The sequence below is a fragment of the Haemorhous mexicanus genome, chromosome 13 (assembly GCF_027477595.1).
Source record: "Haemorhous mexicanus isolate bHaeMex1 chromosome 13, bHaeMex1.pri, whole genome shotgun sequence".
NCBI lineage: Eukaryota > Metazoa > Chordata > Aves > Passeriformes > Fringillidae > Haemorhous > Haemorhous mexicanus.
This window is the reverse complement of record NC_082353.1, coordinates 8,109,806-8,124,428: the sequence shown is the minus strand read 5'-3', so window position 1 is coordinate 8,124,428 and position 14,623 is coordinate 8,109,806. Positions and strand designations below refer to the sequence as shown.

At 38.6% G+C, this 14,623-nt stretch overlaps 1 protein-coding gene across 1 annotated transcript in view; it reads right to left on the bottom strand.

Moving 5' to 3' along the window:
* Positions 1–14,623, bottom strand: part of THSD4 (thrombospondin type 1 domain containing 4) — a 92,263-nt gene that overhangs the window by 71,451 nt on the left and 6,189 nt on the right. The window lies entirely within an intron of this gene.

Sequence of the window (14,623 nt, the reverse complement as noted above, 5' to 3'; positions counted from 1 at the left end):
TCTCTTTACCCTAGCACAAAGCAGTACAAAACAAGTAACTGCAAAAGCAGGGAAGTACAATGTCAATAAAAGTTCTGGCAAACTTAGATTGTTCCAATTAGAGACGCTGCCAAAAGCTAGATGGAAAGAGCCAACAAAATACCAATGGCAAGCAAGGAAAGAGCCAGCCAAGCCAGCACACTGCTTGGTTTCCCATCCAAGCAAGGAGAGAAGGAAGAGAGGTGAATTTCCACCTGGAACAAATACATTAAATAGTCCAGAGCACAGAATTCTGGCAGCTGTATTTGCTGTTATACTGAATCAATATCCTGATCAAATTTGGCAACACTCAGGCAAGCATCTGTTTTCCGCATTCACCCCGATGTAAATATCCAAGAAGCACAGCTCCATCCTAGGCAATGGAGGAGCTTGTATACACTGAGGAGGACAATTCTGCAGCCTCGGGGGAGCCATAACAGTGAGGGTTTCCCAGCAGCTCTCTGCAAGAGGAAGTGGAGGGATCCAAACTTTCTCTCGACATGTGAGCATCATGCACAGTGCGCATGCAGAACCATGCACAACTAACCATGTGCAGTTTCAGCAATTCTATTACACAGCAAACTGATCCCTGTACACAAAGCAGCTGGGACTGAAAAAGGCAATGATGCATGAAGCACACGTCATTTCAAAATGTGTGCAGTAATACAATAAAGAAACCCACAACAAACTGGAGATTAAATACAATACAAGCACAAAGGAATAAAAAAGGGGGAAAATTAATTAATCAAACTGTACTATTACACAAAGAAAGTAAAGAGATGTCCTTGAAATCAACGGAAAGTCAATAAAATAAATTCCAACTCCTTCAAGAGTCCTAAGATTGCCTTAAGTCAGCTAGATCATTAAAAGAAGTACTAAAATGCAAGTAATGCTTTCAAAAACGTTAGAGTACAATTCCACACAACCTGAATCTTTACTTGTCCAAGATTCACCTGAACAAAACAGTCCATCAGAACAGTTTCTAAGCAGTTTTATTTTACATAACTTTGGAACTGGAGAGTCACAGGATAATGCCATCCCTAGTCTTTAAAATAATAAGGATGCACTATCAAAATGTGCAATATCCCCTTGTGCCAAAATACCTGAAGGGCTATATAAATTGCTGTCAACAAGGTGTTGTCAATTTGCTGAAAACCAATGCTCTAATCAGTTATTTTAGTATCCAACATGTGTCTGCAGCCATGTTTTACAGGCAACTTATTGCATAAGAATAAATATATTCCCATACGAACATTCCAGACTGCATTTATATTGCTTACATCTACACTTAACATCCATATCATTAGGAAATAAAATACAATACTTGAAAAAATTGCCTGATGAAACTCCAGAGCTGAGACAAAAGACTGATAGTACAATGTAGTTTTAATAAAATTTACTGTAAGTGGAAACTACTTAAAGTGCATAAAGGAAGGAAAATTGTATTACATAATACTACCAAACTGTATTTTTAGTGACAACAGAATAGCTATGAAATTATAGCAGATTGCAAAGACATCAGTGCTGGCTGAGAAAAACAGTCTAAAGGTAAAGCAATCAATTGAAACTTTAGTAATCAGATTAACAGAGGACACAATGAGAGAATTTAACAAGGAAGCAGATTGCACAGACTAGTCTCCATTCTGATGCCAACTGATGGCTGACGAGTCATTCTATTCCTACGAGGAATTTTGAAATATTTTTCATTAGATTACAGTTATGTCTAGAGAACACACTGTACAAAAAAAGTTACAAAAGCATTTTATTGAAACAGTAAGACATAGAGCACTGTCATAATACTTGCAGACATAAAGCCATAACACTGACTGACTGACATCTTCAAAATTACACACAAGTCTAAGTACAGAACTGTACCAAAAATATCCAGATTGTTCTGGATGGAAATATGTATGAGCTCCAGAACAAACAGGCCAAGCAACAGTTAAAAAAAAAAGGCCTGTGTTGCTAACAAAGGACACTTTTCATTACAATCCAATGGAGAAACACGATGTTCATGTCGAGATCAGACAGCCCAGTGCATCACGGCTCTGCACTCTGGCAGGAGCAGGAGCGCCGGGTGTTCCAGCAGGTCACCTTCACCCCTCCTGCTCCCCTTGCTGCAACAGGCACAACTGTTGCCATGAAGTTACCCCTGAACAAGAAAAGGGGACAATGCCCTGCAACTCTTCTTTGGATTTATGGAACAAGTTCATGAGTTGAAAAGTCATTCCTAACCATCTATAAGGTTAGAAAAGATCTGCCAAAAACCCCAAGTCCTCCTCACAAAGCAAGAGCCAAGCCAGGAGACAGAGTGAGGACTGGAGAGGGCACTCCTTGCCCTCCACGTTGCACAGAAGGGATCCCAGCCAAAGTACCTGGATAAATAGGTCTTGGTGTTTCAGAGTGGACGTGGGTGTGTCAGTGCCCGTGGTAAAATCAATGTGACTTGAGATTTAACCACAAAAACCACTGACAAAAGCCACAGTTCTATCACCCTAATTTCCAGAGATAAGTAGGCGAAGGTCCATAGTAAGCCATATTTTCTTGTTAATTTTACCCTTACAAAACCTCTGATTTGCTGGATAAATTTGGAAAGCTTCTTTCAACAATTCTAAAACTTTTCCTTGTCTTTAATGAAGCTGAAAATCCATTATTACTTACAAGTTAGCCATCAGATCTAAACCAAACCATCAATAGAAAATAGTTTTCCTGGCTCTGTTCAAAGCTGGTAATGGCTTAAAACTGTTAACTGGAAAGAGACCATATTATTATAACACCAACTAGAAATGTAATTCGTGATTTTAAGAAAAAAATCACTAAATAAATGGAAGAGACATGGCAACTTGAAGTACAGACTATTTCTTAATACCAGATTGAGAAGAGAGCTTGTGTGTAAGAACAATCTGTAAGTGTAAGCAAATGCAAATAATGGAACCATTTACATCAGGAATTAAACTAATTGTAATTTAAAATAATTAAATGAAGAATTAAAATGCATTTACATCCTTAAGAATATTATTCTGACATTAAATCAATCACTACTTCAGTCTTGCCAAAGTACGACAATACAAAGTGTCTCACCTACCCTCGTTCTACTTGCTGCTCGTTTTAAAATGTGTTATCTCACACTTCTGAGTTTTGTCAGGACTATGGAAGAGTCCTGATTTTAAGGCTGTGGGTTAAGAGATCATTTTTCAAGACCTGTCCTCTCAATTTGCAGAACTGACTGCACATCTTATTTGTTTTGCCTGGCAAGCACTGCTGAGTATTAATCTTTGCTTCCTGAACAGTAAGGCCCATTGACTGAGAGATGTGGTTGGCCTGATATCCTCATTCTTTATGGAAATCTAATTTAGCTGTTAAAGTAGATTTCACTCTTTTGTTTCTCTTTGTAACATAGTTTAAAAACAATGGGTGTGTTATGTAAAAATGACAACTCAAAGATAACGCAGTCACTACTAGTGGAGGTAATTACAAGAAACTTTCAGTTAAAACGTCTTTACATAGTTTTGTCATTTCACACTGATAAAGCACAGCAGTGCTTCTAGTAATGACAGTTACAATGTGAGGTACTTCTTACTTGGAAAGTTCTGCCTGACAGCTTTAAAATTGCCAGACCTCTGCAGGCCTGGTCCAGATGAGTTTCTGCCAGTGCCTCTCCTGCTCAAGAAGTGAAGCTGAGTGAGCTGTGTGGTAGTGGGGACCACTGTACCTGTCAGACTACCAAGATGGCATGCTAGGAAAAAAGATTCTGTGATTCAACACTGGTGCTGCATAAATTGCCTGAAGTGCAAACTAACATGAAGCAGAACCAGAATTTTCCACTCAGTGCTCTGTATGTGAAGCAGAGCCAAGAGTTTCCACCACCGTGTGCTCTGCAGCAAAAGACCAAATAGATATTCAAGCCCACAGCTAACAGGACAGGAGGAAAAGTAATTCTCTGCTCCTTCACTACACTGAGCAGGATCAATGACCAGGAAATTCAAAGAGCTTATGCAAGGAGCACAGACTTGCAAAATGAAGGCAGAGGAAACTTTATAAAGACCACAGAATGAAGGCCATTATATATTCATCATATTACATTTAAAATACTTCCTTTCTGAAGAACTTAGCCCAGATTGCAACTACCATTTCATATGAAGCTGAAAACAAGTCACTACACGATGTTTCTTACTATATATTTTTTAAAAATTTCTAGGTGTAGATTAGAATTCAAAGAAATCATTATTTAAGTCAGCTGATGCCTTTGTGATAATTAGCTCCCAAAAACATTATTTCTCTATTTCTGGATACAATGCATGCTATCTCAGTAAAAAAGAAAGTTGTATCAGAGAGCTTTAGAAACCTGATGCTAGAACTAAAAAAGAGCCTGAATATTCTACTTTATACCCTAGAGGAAAATTTGCAGCACTTTGAAGTTCTAGCACAAAATTTTCAAAGCCTGCCTAACCTTAACAAGAGTCTGGGTGATGTTCACTGTATAAAAGGAACAATGAAGTTTGTAGGGCTGAAGAAACTATCTGTGGTTTAGGATCCAGCCCTTCCATCCCCTCTCTACAGTCCTGGATGGCTCCAGACCTCCCTGGCAGACTTCCCTTCCTCCCAGCCTGGCCACAGATCCACCGCAGGGTTTCTAGCCAGAGGCAGCGTTTCAGGATGCCAGGGTTCACAACACGAGGTTTCATCAAGGTTTCCCTGTTCCGTTTCCACATTCCTTTACTTTCTCCAGTGCTATGCAGAACACCATAGATTAGAGCTACTGTGGTACCTCATCTAACCACCAAAGGAGCAGATAAAGTGATCCTAGAAAAGCAAACACGCCTGTGCAATTCCCATCAACCACCACCTTGGCCCACAGAAACATTTCACCAGGCCACGTTTATGACATGCTCAGCCTCTCCGAGCAGGAAAGCATAAAACCTAGACCCACAGGAAAAATTCCTCACACCCTGCTCAGTATGGAATTCCTCAATTCCATTACACAATAACTAGGGAGGTACTACTGCTACATTTTTGTTATGTAAGTAGTCCAGCCTTGCTTCTCCAGTGTCTTTCATTTTGACTGGACACAAGCACAAGGGAAAAGTGGGTGTAACACACTAATATTCTTATTTGTCCATATTTAGTACTTATTCTGCACTGCTGTGCACAAACTAGACACTCATCTGGGCATATGCTATCTGGGCAGCAAACACTGTGATGAAGAAAACTGTTCTAACTGCATTTTACTGGAGAAGATTTTAAAACCCGTTGTAAGCAGTAAATAATTTTAAGATTAACTTTTTGTATATTTATTGTATTGTATAAATAAACAGAATTTTCCTGGACTTGGTTCAAGGTTTTTATATTTGTGATATTTGTTTTAAATTTAAAGCAAGAAAAAGCAAGTACACTGCTATTTTTCACAGAACATCTATTCTGTTACCACATGACAAAAACACCAACCATACTAATAATTACTCTAATTCATTGAAGAGTATTTCTTTAAACTTGGCAGTGCAGTACAAAGAATTCCAAATGTAATTCTTAACATCCTCAGTCCAAAATACTGGCAGAGTTTAGAAGTCAGGCTTTCTCAAAAGGAATGTTTTTAACTTCAGCACTAACAGGGCTGAAATTATTGCAGAAAAAAGTGTATTTCCTTTTTCCTTCAAACACCCACTGCCTCCTGTGCAATTCAGCCCAAGGCTATAGAAAACTTTATGTTCTAAGTTTGGTGATCCAAATCCTTCAGTCTTTACTTGGGCAAAACTCCCACTGAAGTCAGTGAAGTCAGTGGGAGTTCTGCCTGGGTAAGAACCACTGGGTTTGGCTCAGAACATCCACAGCTCTGTAAGCTGAGGAGAATGTGAGTTAAAGTCATGGCTGTATTTAAGTAACTCATTTTTCCAGCCATGAAGATCATAAATTACTTTACAACACAAAAACATAGAATGGTTTGGCTTGGAAGGGACCTTGAAGATGATCCAGTTGCACCCCCGGTGCCATAGCAGGGATACCTTCCACTGTGCCAAGCCCCATTCAACCTGGCCTTGAGCACTTGCAGGAACAGGGCATCCACAGCTTTTCTGAGCAACCTGTGAGAGTGTCCAACCACCCTAACTGGGAAGAACTTCTCTCTTATATCTAAACTAAGCTTACCTTAACATACCAGTGAGCACCCTAATAATTTCATATTACTACATTGGGTTATAGAACGCACATGACAAAAGAAGAGAGAAAGGTTTGGATGGCCATTGATAGAGTTAAGTGGCCAGGATGACACTAACTGTGGGTGCAGTCACTGCTTTTCAGAACAACTTCTAACACAGCAATCACGAGAAAATATCTAGGACCTAAAACAATGGCTTCTCTACTAAAAGGCAGGCAATGATTACTTGAACCTGCATCTCTGCTTAGAGTTGTGCATCTCATGAGTGCAAGCTCTGCATAAAACCTCATCAATAGTTGTCCTATTGACAACTCATGAGAATCATGACAACTTATGAGAATGTATTCTTCAGTATGTCCCATAGCCCCTATAGAAAATTTAGGTTCAGAGAAATGCTTCATAGAAAATAAAACACTTTGCTATTTTATAGACATAGTATCACAGATGTGACATGTCCATTCTGGGTCTTTGAGGCATCTCAGCATGCTTGCACTGGCCTGCATAAGTATATTTTCTCTCACACAAAGGTATATGCACTCTGTGTGAATTAGGTCTGTGTTCTCAGATTTGGACAGCCCTAAAGACAATCAGTGCTGTGAGAAAACAGATGTGGAGGTAAAGAGTGAAAACTAGTCCATAGAGAAGGGAGACAATTAAAATGAATTAAAATTAATTTACAATGAAGCATTGTTTGATTAAACCCATCTAAGCCACTCTTTGACATTCCACAGAACTGCATTTTAAGTACTGTACTTAATTTCTAAATTTTCTGTATGTTTTCCTTCCCTCTCCTTTTTAGCTTCTTTTTAGATTCAAATTCATAAGTAGATTTTCAACCCATATAATTTCAATTTTTGATATATTACCTGAATACTTCCACTCAATTTGAGCTTAAGACCTTGATAAGACTGAATGACATACCACTATCAAAATAATCTAACACTTTAAGTTCTTTCACCAGTTTTCTCTGTTCTGCACCTGTAAGAAACCAAGAAAAACCATTCTCAACAGTGTATCAAGAACACACTTTATTTTCCAAAAGATTTATGTCAGGTTTACCTAAAAGAAGCCAACAAACACATCTGAGACAGAAGCCATGTGTGACAATTTGTTATGCCACTCTTGTACTGACCTAAAAATGTGGGCAAAGGCAAACAGAAATGGAATTTGTAAAGTCAATGGTCCTGCAAATGGATTTGCAGGCACAGTTAACAAACACAAAAGCAGTAAGGATGGAATTTATCTTGGAGATTAACACTGAGGTATCACCTTGTGCCACTTCACACAGTGTTGGTTTAAACCTCTGTGGCACTTTTCTCCTTTTCTTCTTGGCAAGAGTGCCGAACCATTCGGCAGCAGATATTCCCATCAATTGCATCTCCTGCTGTTTTAAAACCAGTAGAGGAACTAAACTCTCCCTGTTGTTGATGCAGATCAGTGCATTTCAGAAGGGACAGAGGATAACAACAGGAAACAAGTCAGAGGACAAATAAATATTGCTACTTAAGCCTTCTACATAACTGGAAAACACTAACTCTTAAATTAAAAAATAGATGCTGTTCAACCAGGCTGCCATGATAGATCTTAGAAAGACACAGACAGTTTTATGGTCTTATAAGTGTTCTTTGCTGAAAGGGAAACTTGGAAGCAATAAAGCATTTTCTTACAACTGAAGCCTGACCACAACTGCTGCCAATTCAACAGTAAACTGACTTCAGCTATGTGGAGTCAGAGGGTTTCAGCTTCACCACTACAGGGAAACCAACTCTTGTAGCCTGGCACAACCACTATCTGGAAATGTGCCATGATTGTGCATTGAGTTAAGCTCCAGACAGACTGTAAGGGCTGAACTTTAAACCATTTGTATTTTTAATGTACACAAATAAATTTATGGCTGCATAAAAACTGTCATGCTTCAGGGATTAACCTGTAATAACCTCTCCTGCTATGTTAACAAAGACATTTAAAATCTGCCTCTCCAAGTTACACAGGATTCAGGTTAATGAAGGCAATTAAAAAAGAAATTTTAGGGCCTCATTATATCTAATAAGGGATTAGTGACACCAGCAATTTTTAAGGCCATTTGTGGACACTTTGATGCTGCCCTGTGGCTTGGGACTCTCTCACTTTACCTCAGGATTCCCAGATGGACCTAAGTTTGGCAAGGTAAATAGAACATCACAGAAGTGAATGGCATGGAGGACTTGAAAATGGAAATACCTTTCAGAGTGTCATGACATAGTTTCCTTGCAGGCATTCTACCATCTAACAGTTTTGTGTATCCCTATTTCATAGATGAGAAAAGTCTGTTCTTATGAGGCAGAGATTACAAGGAAGAGTATCTATAGCTGAGCAGTGTTTTGTGATCCTACTGTAGCTAAAAACCCAACCATAAGTTTCCTACTTCTTAAGTTAAGCAAAGAAAAGACAAGAAACATATTGGCAGAACAGGAACTAGTCAGTGGGAAGTTTTAAGACCTCACCAATTTCAAACACCCTGGAAACATAACTAGCTTTTCTAGGCATTTGAGACAGGCACCACAGGTTTTGAGAACAGGAGATAAAGCAGGAGAAAGGGATCCTATTAGAACTCCATCAGGAACACCTGACAGCACAAGGCCATATTACCTCTGTTAGAACATCCATACAGAAACTGTCTGTTCTCAAAGCCACAAGGTCAGAAAAGCTTTATTGGAGATATTTCATTAACCAGGCAATAAAGGATCCCTATGGCACAAGGCAATACATGACAATGCTACAGGGCTCAGCCTGTGCCATCAAAACTGAAGCAGCTGCAGAAATTAATGTATGCACAGAGGCAACTAAAGCTGGCAAAACAATTCTGATGACATTCCAAATCAGAAAAAAACCATCACAAAATATCTGAAGGTTTCCTTTTCTCTTAGTTACTACTGTAAACTTCATGATCTTACATATTTTCTGGGAAATTGTTAAATATTCAGGCTATCCAACTTTTTCCGTTTTCTTTCCAAACAAAAAGAGCATTCCTAAATTTAACTACTTATCCCTGAACCTTCGAGGACAGAAGGAAATACAACAGGAAGGAAAATGGAAATTGCCATAAGAAAGATCATAAGAGAAGATGACCTGAAAACAGGAACTTGGACATCCTTACCCACAAGGACAATTCAATTCTTATATTCCAATATGACTACTAAAGCTTCTGGTTTTTTTCTGTCTAGCCAAAACAGTAAAAATACCAGGAAGAAAATTTAGTTACATTTTTTGGAGATTCAAGGACATGAAATTTAGTTTGATTCTTGACGAGAAATGATAAGGTTTCCTCAATTTCCATTTTATCTGAAGAAGTTCACCAAACCCATAGTAGAAACCAATCTAAAGGATAGACATAAAAGTAGAAAAATAAAACCAAAATCCAGGAAAACTCCAGCCACTCAACTGGCAATCCAGACATGCATCTGATCATGTTGTACAAGTGCTGATGTGACCTCACAAACTGGGATGTGTAGTTGGGCTTTTTGCAGCCACCAAGGGCACACACCAAGGCTGCAATCCACAACAAATGGTGTCAGCTTAACTGAGCAGCAATACTACATTACATTTTCTATCCAGAAGATAGCATAAAATGCAGTTAAAATTGCAGTTCATGTTCACTTGTCTCAGGGACACAATGAATACTGTAACTGACACAATGTTATTGACACACTTTGTCAATAACAAGTCACAGAAAAACGAGCTAAAACCTCGATTCTTTGTCTGATTCAGGAAGTATTTTTAAAATGGTATGTTGTGCTGAAAGAAAAGAGACCACAGAGACACAATGGTTGCATTTGTATGTAAATGTGAATCCATTGGTAAGCATCACTGTGATCCTCTGAAGCAGCTCAGCTATGGTGGCTCAGAGGTAATTGTTAGATAATTATCTGTAATTATCAGGTAATTATCATACAATTATTTCAGATTGGATAAAAATTAACTCCCTCTTCATATCTCTAAGTTTGATAATTCAGTGAGTGAATAATGTATTAAAAGTGCTAAGTGATCTCTGAGACCAAGGCCTAATATTCTCATAGATTCAAAGGAAATAACGGCAGATGTTATTGAAAGTTTTTATCATTAAAATGTAATTTAATAAATAAATGCATAAAAATCAGAAACTTATTAAGCTGCAGGACTTCTACAAATCAAAGAGGGACAGCATGTCTGCTGAATTTTAGCTTTATTCTAAAATTTAAAAGGGCTTGCATGGAATTTAGTAAGTTCTTACTATTTTTAGAAATGTCCCACACCAGATGTTTTTTTCATTCCTTATGTTGCAGGATACCACATTTATTTCCAGATCCTCCCAACCAATGTACTTACAACTCAGCCATTGTACAGACATTTGTACAATGCACATAGGGAAATTTGCATCCAATCAAGGCAGCAGGATTTGGCTAATGACATCTTTCCTAAATCTTCAGTCATTGAGATCAAAACCCTAATAATGACAGTTTTAAATCAGTGACCATTTGGCTTTCAGAATCTTTATCTGAGCCAAGACTTCACCTTGACATTCCCAGTGCTGATCCTTCACTTGCTTCCCTGCAATGTCTCCCTAACAAAGTCTCCAGTAGTTTCCACAAGGCAGATTGTTTTTCAGGTCATTTCCTTACTTTCCTTGGCCAAATCCTCCTAAAGCAAACAATGTTTTAACAGCATTCATTTCTTACTTTCTAAAATTTTGCCAAACTGCTTAAGATGAAGTAGAAATTTCCTTCTGACTTGAAGCAGAAGTAGGAGCATTTTCTAGCATCATAAATTTGTTCTCCAAGAACTATCTTGTCCTCACAGGAAGACATGAAGTTGTGTGAATTTTAACTTGCTCACTAGGCATGCCCAGCCTTCTCTTAACAGAGGGAAGAACCCAAAACTTGAAACTTGATTGGGAACAGTGCTATAGCACTACTGAAATTTGTGCTTGCAAGTTCTGTAGTGTTTATTCTTCACTAAAATACAGCTTTGCCAGGTCCTTAATGCTTATTTAGTGGCTAGAAACAGCTGCAGATGTTAACTTTTGATCTCATCTGCTCTCAATCAATTCTTAAAATGAACGACTGCATATACAGCTGGAGCTACACCAACTGCCATTCTTTCCAAGGACTAATGGACTTCTGTGCATCAATACTGGCTTCTGACAACATGGGAAAATGTATTAGATTTTTTCAAGTAACTCCCGCTTTTTCAGTGCACTGAATGTCTTATAAACACATATTTAGAGATTCTTCTTTCCTAAAATTGCCTTTGGGGAATTCATAAAAGAACGAGATGGCTCATTTGTCACAAGTAGAAATTACTGCAGTGAGAATGACAAAATTGAAAGATGCCAATGATTCAATGTATCCACTACTAAAGCAAAAATAATGGACAGGCAAAGCCCACATTTAAGAAATAACATTGATTAACACCTTTAAAATAGTGTGACATTTAGGTAATGTGTCAGGAGTGAGAACAAAGAAGAAACTAGAATTGTACTTGAGAGGTTCCTTCAACACCTCTCAGTACTGACACAGCTATATAGAGGGAGATTAGTACCTCTAAAACTTTTTAATTTCTTCTGCACAAGTCATTATGACTATTTACCTTAAACTGACTCCTAAGCATGGTTTTACTTAGTTATTAACCATTTTTACATGGTTAGCAACCCATTTCTATATTACAAAATAAAGCAACATGGCATTAGCTGTCACTCCCAGTATTTCTCACTCTCATCTGAAAATCAGAAGTGGTCATTCAGAAAGAAGAGGCAGGACACAAGCCAGTCTCTGCTGACATGGCCTAAGTGGAGATAATCCCCAACAGCCACATAGTGACAGCTGGAAGCATTACGAGTTTTCTTAATTTCACTACTACAATGCTGCAGTCACTTTGCTTTGCTTTAGCTTTGTTCATTCCCTGAACCATAATAAAGCAGCTGAAGAAATATTTCCATTCTTGTGTTGATCCTTCCTAATTATTGGTTTCTTCGGTAATGCACTGTTCATCACCGATAGCTAAGCACCCCAACAAACATAACCCATTACAAGCATTTGTTATATGCTCTGCCAGGGATCCTCAGGATAACACTGAAGAGTTAACCTTGAAGTACTGAAGCATCACCTGAATACTCAAAATTTCCAAAAGGGTGAGATGCAGTCACAGAGCAAATGACACTGTAACCACCTCATGTCATGAGCAGAGTACACATGAGCAATCCTCAACAGCATGGGAACCACGCACACATCACCTCTGTGTCACCTGGGCGCCATGCACACATCACCTCTGTGTCCACAATGCACTCATCACCTCTGTCACCTGGGCACTATGTACCTATCACCTCCTCCCTTCAGTTCCTCCACAGCACCATGAGAATCTGTGCCTGAGATTCTCTCTATCAAAATATTTAAGGAAATGTTTTAAGAAATTGTCTTCAGTTTAATGCATTGGCTCCAACAAGATAATCCTGCCATTTCAGCAAGAATCTTCCATTTAATGAGGAAATAAGAAAAGTTATTTATATAGTTAGTCTGTGTCTCTGTGCTTTTCTAGAGGATATTGGCTCATAGTTAACAACATCAAAACCCTTGGTGCCCCTGGCTAGAATGCTTCACTATCACCTGCTCTTTAGAGCACTAAATAAATCTCAGTTTTCAAGTACTTACAAGCAAGAGTCCAGCACGTGTTGCAGAAATTCTGTTCATGTACAGATGTTAATACATCCTCCACACACCAAATGCTATCAAATGTGGCTTTGTTGTCTCTGCAGCAGTTACTTAAAGCTCATTTGAAATGTACAGTGAAATAACTACATTAATAGAAAGATCTTTCCTCAGAGGGGGTGATTTCTTATGGTAAATCTATTAACTATTTGGGATCAAAATGCAACATTTCCACATGCTTTTACCATTGCTTCTGTCATTTCAATTTCCAAGGTGCAAGGAGACAATTTTATATTAAATGCCAAGCCTCCTACTACATTATCATCTACCTGTGATATTAGTCAACACTTTTTCAAAAAACAGTTAAAAAAAAAAAAACTTTTCATTTTGACTAAGAATTTGAATAACAAAAGGATTTGTCTTGAAGTAAAAAATGTTTGAGGATTTATTCTCATCATCACGACATTTGGGGGAGAAATCTCAGGAAATATGGAAGTAAACATATTTCTGCTTCATATTGACTGCTTCAGTCAAAAAGCAGTTACGGCTGGAGGATTAATTTATTGACTCCTAATTCACCTCATTCTCCTGTGACTGCCAAATAGGTAGGAGTGGAAATTTGTCAAAAACTTCTCTCTCTTGATAAAACCTCCCTCACAACCCTCATGCTGGGAAAATAATACCTGTAACCCATGAAGAAACAGATCAACAGCTTCAGGCAATGACATACACAGGCAAACCTTTAATTTAATGCTCTCTCATGCTTCACTTTCATGTGTCTCATTTAGCAGGGCTCTTTAAAGAGAAGCAATGTAGCTGCTGTCAGTGATATAATTGCTGTGTTGGTGCCCTTGGGTCCCTACACACCAGGGAAAGATGACTGATCCCTGCTGCTCTCATTTTGGCTGCCATGAACAGCAAGGGATATTGAAGGAAAAATGGAGAAAGCCACAGACCAAGTAAGGACAGGGATGTGTGTCACATACCAGTCCCCTTCTGCCCACGGTCTTTCCACCATGCATTGAGTATTTGCTTTGTGTTCCTGATGGCTGCACAAGTGCCCCCAGCTCTGGACTCAGAGGCTCTGAGCAGCAGCTCAGTGAGCAGTGCCAGTAACCCACCTCCAGCAGTGTGCCTCCAGGCAAGCTGGGAGTGAAATTCCTTTTTGACCTTTAACAGCAAAGCATTTGTTTAGTTACTCAGCAGAGCCTCTTTTGTGTGCCAGGTCTCCCTTCCAGAAAGGCCAGGGAATTCTAACGATCAGCTCGTCTCCCTAAAACGGGTACATCATCCACAGGCAGAACCTAACAGCGCTGTAACAAATGCAAGACAATCTCTCAGGCTGGGGGGAGCGGGAAGTGTTTTAAGAAGTGATATCACTTAAAGGCAACCACCAGGAGTTTACAAGAATTTCCATTCTTTTAATTAAAGATTTTATGAGTCTTGGAACACATTCCTGTGCCCTATTATACATCAGAGCACTTAAAAATTCAGAGCCTTATAAAATTGCCATAAAGAGATAGGAAAACCAAGGGAGACTTTAGAAGAAAAACCTATTTATGCAATGACTGTTATGATTTACAAAACAATTAGTGTGACTTATTTTACTTACTATATCTTTATTCCTCCTTTTCTGTTGTTTGTAACTACCTTTCAACACATTCTAATATTACCTACCTGCCCTCTAAATTCATTGCTCCATTTATATGCTCAGCATGTTTGGAACAAATATTAAAATCCTCAGAAAAGGAGCTAAATTCACTGTGCCAGAAGAAAAAGCATTTACATTACAGGG